This window comes from Cavia porcellus, unplaced genomic scaffold, assembly GCF_034190915.1.
Source record: "Cavia porcellus strain 051 isolate PalLab524CR breed Dunkin Hartley unplaced genomic scaffold, mCavPor4.1 scaffold_27, whole genome shotgun sequence".
Classification (NCBI taxonomy): domain Eukaryota; kingdom Metazoa; phylum Chordata; class Mammalia; order Rodentia; family Caviidae; genus Cavia; species Cavia porcellus.
Window position 1 is genome coordinate 16,681,083 of NW_026947510.1, and position 8,681 is coordinate 16,689,763.

The 8,681-nt window shown below is 38.8% G+C and overlaps 1 pseudogene; it reads left to right on the forward strand.

Moving 5' to 3' along the window:
- The first annotated feature begins 378 nt into the window (after positions 1-378).
- On the forward strand, positions 379-4,209 carry LOC100716334 (heterogeneous nuclear ribonucleoprotein K-like; annotated as a pseudogene).
- Positions 4,210-8,681: the final 4,472 nt, after the last annotated feature.

An 8,681-nucleotide genomic window follows, 5' to 3' on the forward strand; every position in this document is an offset into this window, starting at 1 on the left:
TACATATAGTTGTCAATTATTATTAATGAATATGCAGAAAAATTGTATCAGTTTCATTTGGATGTGAAAAAACACTACAAGATGTACTTGCTACTACAAAATATTTAATTGGGAGAACTGTCATTTTGGGAAACACATCTTTTTATGTAACTTATTCCATCTGTTTCTTGCCACCATCACCGAGCTCTAATTTCCTCTCCTGAATTGCCTGCTCTTACAAAGCAGAACACCATTTTGCTCACTTTTGTGTTCTCTCCAATTTTTCCACAGGCTCATACAAGGAAGAGTAAAATAATCGCTTGGCTTAATGCTGTGGGTTTTAGAAAAGAATCCCATGACCTAATCAATTAAGCAAATCATCGACCCACTTGTTAGGTGATGAACGAGGCCAGCTACCGTGCTCATGGCCATGCAGCTAACAGTGGTAACTGGTTTCAAAGCCATCTAGTTTGGCCCTAGAGTTCCCTACTTAGAGTGAAGTGTAGGTCTCAGTAGTGATCCCCACATTCATTGGTATCTTCTCCCTTTCTCTTTAGGGTAGTCCTGATGTTAACACAGATGATCCCAGCCCTAAATGCTGCCCACCCTGGGCACTAAGATGGGGAGCAGAGTGATGGGGCCTGGGTAAGTGACGGGCTTGCATTCCCTGGCCAGGGTCACTGCCTCAGGAACAAGCAGGGAGCCTGAAGACCACGTGCACTGAGTAATTTTGGCGAGAGAAATGTTCTCTCTCTTTTGGAAACATTTTAGGAAATGAGTTTCTTTCCTTGTCCTTAGAGCCTGGGCAGTTGGGGACAGCCAAAATTGGATCAGCAAAATTGCCACTGCAGTTGCCAAGGGCAGATATGCGTAGAAGTAACTCTGGTTGTGGGTGGTAATAATGAGTGATTATGTCAAACTAATCCTATGTCTAGCATTTAGTTGTGTGAGCTATTTTATTGTGTAAAAATCACTTTAATAATTTCAATTTATTTATTTTTGGTTATTCTGGGTACATTATTCATGACCAGACTTTGAAAAGGAAAGGCTATATATTTTTGACTCAAAGTTAATTGGTTAAAATTTTGATCAGGTATAGTTGTTATGCTTGGAAAGAACTAATTAGGTCTCAATATTTAAGAGCTATGTGATAATTGGTACATGTTATATTTACAACTCTACAGTCAAATAAATCCTAAATGTCAGGTGCCTGAACATAAATGCAAAAATATCAGGACCTGCTGTTACTGCAGCTAAAACTGACTCATGGCTCCCTTAGGGAGAATCAATAGTTTCTCTTAAAGCAAACTTGAATTCGTACTTACAAATGATAAATAATTAATGGTCAAGGAAAATATTTTTAAAAATCTCTACAGAGGATAAAAATTTAAGGGGAAAATGCTATTAATGTGCCATAAGTATTTGTTATAAGGGTTGGAAAAATCACCCTTAAGTTCCTCCTGTAGAGAGTCTTGCTTTTTCCCTAGGTTATAACCAATTAAATAGCTTTTAGGATGGAAAATTGTATTGTCAGTGATTATGAAGATAAATAATCAAGGTTAAAATCATAACCTTGAAGAAGATTTTCTTTAAGATCTCAGTGGCTCTAACCTTTAAAGTAGAGGGGCAGAGCTTCTGCTGATACTTAGGGAACAGAATAGCTTCAGAATAATGGGAATGCATAGTAATCCTTCTTGGTTAAGGAATACACAACACCCTCTTGTTCCAAGGCGGACATTCTGTTTTTGCATTTTTTTGACAGGTTCTAAAAGTTTAATAATTCCACTTTGCTGCTTTTGCCTCTTAACATTGTATCTTGAACAGTCAAATAAAATTATAAGATACTTGTGGAAGTCAGGAGAAGCAGAAATCACTTCTACTTTTGTTTTATTTGTATCAGTCAGAGAAAAGGACTCCAAGTCTTTAATGACAACAGTACAGTATTCAGAGATCCCTGCATCTCAGAAGAGCTTTTATTTTTAATCAGAATGCTTTGATTCTCGAGATGCTTCAACTACAGAGAGTGCAGGCTCTGGTTGTGAATCATTTACCTTTAAGAGACATAAATAACTCTAACAGCCAGAAAATAAAGCAGGTAATCTCTGGAAATGTCTGGACCCATCAAAATGAAATATAACCCGAGACTCTGATTCTTTAGATCCTATTGAATATGATTCTTGGTCACTGGTAAAATTTTAATTTACTTTATTATCACATTTGTATGACAAAATGCAACTCATTTGTTTGTCCATCAATTCTTTCTTCTTCATAAAAACAGCACATATGATGACCTACATTAAAGTAACTATCTACCATGTATAACATTATAGCAATAGCCCATAAACTATAGGAAAGTTTGCAGAAAATTAAAGTATAAAGTATATAACTATAAAAAGAGACTTAAATCTTTCAATAATTTAAGGTTTCTTCCTGCTCATATATTGAACTACTATTTTAGCCATTTGAGCCATCTAGTGGCAATAGACTTGAAATATGATTTCCTATACTGCAAAATAATGTAAAAGCTTAGCAGTCTCTAGTATAAAAAGAATGAACTAAGTAAATCATAACCAAAAACCATTCTATGTATCCAGCATTTGAATAAATACTTGTTTGTTGGTAAAAGGTTCTGTAGTAGAATATAAATTACAAAAACAGTTCTATTTTGTTACATCTAGAAGAAGCAACATGGCCAAAGAAAACAAAATCAGTCTTTTACTGTGGTCGGTGTGGTGTCACTTCTGTTTTGTGGTGGCTGGGCAGGAAAAGCTGATCCCCCTTAGTGGATTTCAGGGTCTGAGCAGTGGTGGGAGACTGGTGTGTCCATTTAATACCGGAAAGGAGAATCTAAGCAGCTGGAAAAAACCTTCTCCAGCATTGAGAGCAGTGGGAAATTTGGTAAATGTCCTCCAGATGATATGGAAGCGGAGCAAGCATTCCCAAGATCTAGAAACACTGATGAAATGGTTGAGTTAGAAATTCTGCCTCAGAGCAAGAATGCTGGGGCAGTGATTGGAAAAGGAGGCAAGAATATGCAAGCTTTCCATTCAGACTACAATGCCAGTGTTTCACAGACAGCAGTGGTCCCAAAGGAATATCGAGCATCAGTACTGATATTGAAATAATGGGAAGAATTCTGAAGAAAATCATCCCTACCTTGGAAGAGGCTCTGCAGTTGCCACCACCCCCTGCAACCACCCAGCTCCTGCTTGAATCTTAAATTACCACTATAAAGGAAATGACCTTGACTGCAAGTTGAGCTTGTTAACTCATCAACTGCCTGGCTGGAGGAAAAATTGGGGTCAAAGGTGCTAACATCAAAGAACTTGGAGGGAACACTCAGACAGCAATCAAGCTTTTCCAAGAATGCCATCCTCATTCCACAGAGTTGTTCCTATTAGAGGAAAGCTGGATAGGGTTGTAGAGTTCATAAATATCATCCTTGACCTTATATCTGAGTCTCCCAGCAAAGGATGTGCATGACCTTATGATCCCAATTTTACAATTATGGTAGTTTTACCATAATGCTTGATGATTTCCCATGCAGGGAAGAGGTGGTTTTGATAGAATGCCTCCTGGTCAGGATGAGCATCCCATGCTTCCTTCTAGAAGAGATTATGATGACATGAGCCCTCGCTGGGGACCACCATCCCCTACTCCTGGTTGAGGTGGCTAGGATGGTAGCAGAGCTCGGAATGTTCCTGTCCCACCACCATCACCTAGAGGAGGAGATCTAATGGTCTATGGCAGAAGAGGAAGACCTGGAGACCACTGTGACAGCATGGTTAGTTTCAGTGCTGATGAAACTTGGGAGCCTGCAATAGACACATGGAGCCCATCAGATGGCAGATGGCATGTAAATCACAGGCTGGCTCTGGTTACGATTATTCCTGTACAGGGGGTTGTGGCTTGTGTGGTAATCTTGGTGGACCTATTATTACCATACAGGTAACTATTCCCAAAGATTTGGCTGCATCTATTATTGGCAAAGATGGTTCATAGATTAAACAAATCTGTCAGCATTTGGGAGCTTCTATCAAAATAGATGAGCCTTTTGAAGCATCCAAAGATTGAATCATTATCATCACAGGAACATGGGATCAGATACAGAATGCATAGTATTTGCTGAGAACTGTGTGTAGCAATATGCAGATGTTGAAGGATTCTAATGTAAGATATTTTTTCTTTTTTTATAGTGTGAAGCAATATTCTGGAAAGTTCTCAGACTAGAAAAGAGCTGAAAGAGTCCTGAATTTTTTTATAAAAATCTGCTTCTGTTTAAAAAGCCACCTCTGTGCAATAAGATCCAACATATACAACAGATATTGTAATAATGAAAGGGAAACGAAGTGATCAAAGGGACAGAACTACCGGGATAGGGGAAAGGAAGAAAGGAAAAGATTATATGTATGTTGGTAAACATGTAAATTTATGTATGTGTATGTATGCTAGATAGATAACTATACTACTAATATCTCAGTTCATTAAAAAGAACAGTTTGTGCTCATTGATCACTTTCGTATCTAGATCTGTAAGCTGAACAACTAGTTCTGAGATAACAATGTGCGATATATTAACTCGTGTTAAAACCTGACTGTTTTTTTCTTTTTTGAAATTCTGAATCATTTCTATCCTTTTTTTCTGTTTTGCTTTAAAAAAAAAAAAAAAAAAAAAAAACAAAAAACCACCTCTACTTCATAGTTGTTCTGAGTTTGAGATGTAATGAAATTTTTCCTGTTCACCAGATGTAATGTTTTGGTTCCGTATAAACAGATCCGTGGGAAAGGGCCTGTAAAAACTAACACTGAAATTTTAAAACAGCAGCAGAGTGAGTGGATTTTATTTTTGTTTATTGTTGGTGGTTTAAACCCCTCCCCCAGGTAATTGTTGTGAACACCTTGCTTTGTGTTGTCACTATAAATGTTGGGGGAGGCACAGGGAGGAAAGTAACGATGGTCCACGTGTCCCTAGCACCTGTTCAGTGCAGAGTGTAGAATGTAATGCTGTTCTGTAACTGTTTTATGATTTTTAAAATAAATTTAGTGAACCTAAAAAATAAAAAAAATTGTAAGAAATTATAATGAAAAGTGTGGGAGACAACTCCTGTGACTCCCCTTGAATACAGATAATTGCTCCAACTTTGATTATAAGGAGACTGATTTCCTTATACTGATATGAGCTGGCTATGGTATTTCCTTCTCTCTTCAGTTGGCTCTAAGCATTGCAAAAAAGGCTAAACCCAGATACTGATATGTAATCTTTGAAGCCATCAGACAATCTCCTGTTTCCTCACCTAGTGCTCTCTGTAAAAGATATGAGCCCAGGTGGGATGTTAGAGCCATCAACTCCAGGAATGTGAGCTGCATATGCGCCTCAAGGTAAAGAGGCTATGACTCCCCAGGGCACAAAAGTTTGCATATCAGAAACTGAAGCAACAGCCTCCTAAAACAATTCAGTTGCTACCTTAATTGAATTGTGCAAGTTGATCCTTCTGCATATCCTTATCTCTGCATTTTACAGAGCTGCTTTTCTCCCTACCTGGCTAGCCAGCTCAAGTTACTCACATAATTCCCGCCATCCTCACTGTCACTCATCCTTGAGCCACCCTTCTTCACAAGATTATAAATTCTGGGAGAGGCCTCGGATCAGGGTCACTGTCTGCACATCTTCCGGGGGATTGCACTTAGAACTCCTTGGCTGCCCCTAACTTGGACTATGTCTGCTGTCTTTACTCTCACCATGGGTTGCATTGGAGGTGGTAGATTGGAATTAACTTGCTAGGATTCCAATAACATCTCAGTGGGATTGTAAATAGAAAAAGGATTACAATACTTGGATGACTGTACATAATATCGGGGGTTACAATAGACAAGGGACAATTTCTTTATATATAATACACAGATATCAAATATTTAATGGACTAAAGTGAATAATACATGTCACAACTTAATTATATTCAAACTTGGCCTTTGCAGATGGTTTTGGGTATGGTTTTTCTTTCTAAGCTTCTCTTCCAGCCAATCATCAGTCTCATGTCTTATAGTCAATGAACAAAAATGAACCACCAACCTGCTTTGTGGTCCATTAGAAACACTCTAGAATAACTAGATTGCACTGTGGCTTATTTTAGATTTCTTTAAGTGGGAACTGTAAGTCAAACTAAGTTTCCATTTTGGCTCTGATCTACTATAATAACTTCTAGCAGAGCCAAATCACAAAGTACTGCTATCTTGATGTGTTAGAATCCACATTCATCTTTGTCTTGTTAACTTTTTAAGGAGATTTTATTTGTAGTTCCCAAAATGTCAGGTTCTTTGGTTTCCTGCTTTCTTAAATTACCATATGTCTCTAAATATTTTTTTTTCTTTTAAATCAGAATTAGCTCAAAGAAATGATAGATTTCTTGTCTTCGAAATCCCCAACCTTCCTTTTTGGTAGGCTAGCAAATCAGCAGTGAAAATAGTCTCTTTGATTCTGTTTGTCTGAGCTCTGACATTCTCCTGTGTCATTTGTAGTATTGTTAGGTAGTAGAACATAGCCTTCAGGAACGGTTCCTGAAAGCAACAGTCTCTAAAGAAGTTGCGAGGAGTAAAGAGTTATTCTGAGAACAAACAAAACTTGAAGGAGTGGTCAAGCAGAATAAGAAGCAGGAGATTCCAAGCAAGGTGTCCTTGCTAGCTAAGACCCTCCAGAACTCACTGAGGGAAAAGTGCTGTGTACATAGGACGAGTGTCTTATTTTGCCTCTTAGTCCCATTTTTTTTTCTGTGAATACTATCTTTTTGGACAAAATGTTTAGATGTGAGTAGACATATTTCCTAGGCTTTTCCAATCACAGGATTTCCTTAGGTATTTTGAACTTGGGAGCAGTGAAAATGCGTCTAAGATCTTTGGGTTCAACTCACAGGCAGGAATTGCAGTGCCATTCTCTTTTGTGGAGCCTAAATGAGCCTAAAAGCTGGAAACCGGGAGCAGAAAGAAGCAGAGACAAGGGACAGAGACAGGGTCTGAAGCAGGCTTTTAGCAGCGATGTACTTCCTCTTTGGCCCCAGCTAGTTTGAGTGGGCTTCTGTTACTTGCATCCCAAGGGGACCTGATAAGTACAAAGCAGAGGCTGCCTGCACCTGGCCAGGTCATTGTTCAAATCTATCTATAAACAGAAGATTTTGGAGGGGCAGATTCCAGAGTATCAAGTCAGGAGCACACCCCAAGACCTGATTCTATTTAACCTGGAAAACAGACCTCACCGGATTACTCACAAGATACTAGGAAAAGGTGTGGCCCTGTGGTATTTGAAGCATTGCTGGACAGTATGGTCTTTTTTATTTATCCTAAAATGCTCATTACAGGTTATACATGTTTCCTTAATTTCCTTTCTCACCATTAAAATTTCAATGTTTTGTGATATCTAACATTTACAAGTGGAAAGTACCAAGATGTCTAATATTAGTTTCTGGTCTGGGGCTGGTGCTGGCTGTATCAGTGTTGTTACATGGCCCCATTTGAGGGAAACTGAGAAACTCTTTTCCAAAATCTTCAATCCCACTCACCCACGCTTGGTGTCAAGTGACCTGCCTGTTCCCTTCCTCATCCTCACTCTAATCCTTATTGACAGTTCATTATATCAACTCAGAATTCAAAGAAAAAACTATCGGCTTTAAATCACACAAATTCCATAATGAACTCAAAAACCCACAAAAAATTGAAGGGTAGTACATAACTAGAGAATGGGGGAGAGTAGGGCTGTCTTAAGGGGCATATTTAATGTAGGTATCAGTTAAAGCTAGGATCTACACGTGTTCAATTTGGCTTTGATCTCCTACTCACTTTCACTAGTCACAGCGACTTTGCACGATCGTATTCACTTCTATGACGGGCTTCTATCATTGTGCACATTTACATCTTTGATATTCTTGAATTCAAGAATTCAAGTATGCATAGTTGTGTATTGGGTATTTCTTCAAAGTCATATGGAAACTTCAAGGACAATGCATCTAACAACTAAACCTTTCCTAAATTCTTCATATTTCCTGTTGGTTGCTTAAGCTGGAAAACTAAATGATTGGTGATTCCATTTTTGGATCCTATCTTATCACAGTGATCTTCTGCTTCTCAAGTGCCCTTTTGTTTTCCATCCCCAATATATCTTTAGTTAAGATTCCTGTGGAGCTTATTCTAATAGCCTCTTTCAGTTTTCTCCCCGCTGTGAGTTGTTTACTTCTCAATATTATTCTCTGATGTGGAGTTCATTTTAAAAACTGTGTCACTTAAAAATTCTTTCATAAGATCTGGGCATGGTAGCACACAGCTGCTATTGCAGTGCTGTGGGGGCTGAGGCAGGAGGCTTGCCAAGTTCGAGCCCAGCCTGGGCAACTTAGCAAGACCCGTGTTAAAATTAACAAAAGAGGTGGGGATGTAGCTCAGAGGTACAAAATAAATTCTTTTGCACAGGATCTGTGAGGTTTTTAAAATCTGTTCTTTCTTTAATTAATCCCTTTTTACCACTCTCCATTCCAGCCATGCTAATTTCTCTTGAAATGAGCTTCTCTTCCCCACTGCCACCATATGCAGGCTGCTCCTCCTGTGGATAGGCTACCTCCACTTCTACATCACAGCTTCATGGTGCAGCTCAGGGACTCCCTCCTTCGGCAGGCCTTTTTGGTCTTTCTACTCTGTGGATACGTCTGCAATGTTTTGCGTTCA